The following is a 310-nucleotide window of genomic DNA, read 5'->3' as shown; positions in this document are numbered from 1 at the left end:
CGTGTGCGTGTGTCTGTATTATTTTTGTAAGAAAAAAAAGTAATTTCTTTTTATTATTCTTTACAGTACTGAATGACCTGCAAATCGCAATACAAGGAATCCACCATCAATATTTCATCCAGTTTAACGTCATTATGGGAACCTAACCGCTGTGTGCATCGGCTCTCCGCGGGCATTCCGCCTCAGATCCATCTTTTCATTTCAGATTTTTACCGAAGGGCTGGAGGCAGGCCCTCGTTGACAGAGTCTTCTGATGTTCCGTGTCCTGTTTTACGTCTTGTCTTCATTAGCGCCCTCGCTCCTAGATGTT

This window comes from Penaeus monodon, chromosome 25 (genome assembly GCF_015228065.2).
Source record: "Penaeus monodon isolate SGIC_2016 chromosome 25, NSTDA_Pmon_1, whole genome shotgun sequence".
Taxonomy (NCBI): Eukaryota; Metazoa; Arthropoda; class Malacostraca; order Decapoda; family Penaeidae; genus Penaeus; species Penaeus monodon.
This window is presented reverse-complemented; position numbering follows the sequence as displayed.